At 40.6% G+C, this 1,181-nt stretch overlaps 1 protein-coding gene across 1 annotated transcript in view; it reads left to right on the forward strand.

Moving 5' to 3' along the window:
* Positions 1-1,181, forward strand: part of LOC115289510 (heparan-alpha-glucosaminide N-acetyltransferase-like) — a 14,244-nt gene that overhangs the window by 981 nt on the left and 12,082 nt on the right. The gene's annotated exons all lie outside the window — the stretch shown is intronic.

The raw sequence follows: 1,181 nt of genomic DNA on the forward strand, positions 1-1,181 counted from the left end.
CTCTACAAAGTCATGAAGCAAAGAAAATCTATAGTGTTAAAAAAATAGCAAAGACAAAAAGATTTTTCAGTCTATGTGAAGGATCTAAAATAAACTTGAAAAAAATATCAATAATAGCTGAATGTCAAAGCCACAAGCATCATAGATAATTCAGAGAATGAGCAAAGGGTCATAGACACGTTGGTGACGGGGGGGGGGGGGGGGGGGGGGGGGGGGGGGGGGGGGGGGGGGGGGGGGGGGGGAGTGCATTGGTGGGGACGAGCATCCTTAGAATAAAAACAGTAGAATCGTTGATGCTGGTGACAGAGTGAAGAATCAGAAAACAGAATTGGCTACCTGAGACCAGCTTGGAGGGGGTATCTGCTAATGTAAAAGAGCATGGAGATAGTTCTATTTTAGGAAAATGTGTAAAGGGGTGGTAGAGTTTTCATTTAAACATAGTTGTAGAAAATGTCCCATAATTCCAGAAAAGACTTTATAGTGTGGAAGCTGGAAAGACACTTTATGAGCCATAAAGGTTAAACAACCAGAATATGGTATCAAGACATAACCTGCTTTAAATTTGGAACAGTAATGATAATTTTTAAATCTTTAAGCAAATACAGAAATACATATTCAAAGGATTGTAAATTATAATAATTTGTTTCATAATCCAAGATAATCTTTGGGAATGGTGGGCTTACCAGTTGAAGATAGGTCCTGGAGATAAGTAATCTGGCTAAACGAGAATTTCCTTTAAGTAGAAACACTTAAGAGACATACACATTAAAAAACATTTAAAAAAATGTGTAGACTAGATTTCATAGCTTCACGACAAGCTAAAGATCCCTGTAATGTGTCAGCAAGTGCTGTGTGTGTGTGTGTGTGTGTGTGTGTGTGTGTGTGTGTGTGTGTGTGCGCTTTTGAAAAGAAAACAAAAATGGGAGGAAAGTTAGTATTATAATGTTAACTATGAGAGGCGCCTCGGTGGCTCAGTCGGTTAAGTAGGTTAAGCATCCGGCTTTGGCTCAGGTTGTGATCTCACCATTCGTGGGTTCCAGCCCCATGTCGGGCTCTGTGCTGACAGGTGGCTCAGAGCCTGGAGCCTGTCTTTGGATTCTGTGTCTCCCTGTCTCTCTGACCCTCTCCTGCTTGTGCTGTCTCTCTCTGTTCTCTCAAAAATAAAAAACATAAAAAAAAAA

The sequence above is a fragment of the Suricata suricatta genome, chromosome 1 (genome assembly GCF_006229205.1).
Source record: "Suricata suricatta isolate VVHF042 chromosome 1, meerkat_22Aug2017_6uvM2_HiC, whole genome shotgun sequence".
Taxonomy (NCBI): Eukaryota; Metazoa; Chordata; class Mammalia; order Carnivora; family Herpestidae; genus Suricata; species Suricata suricatta.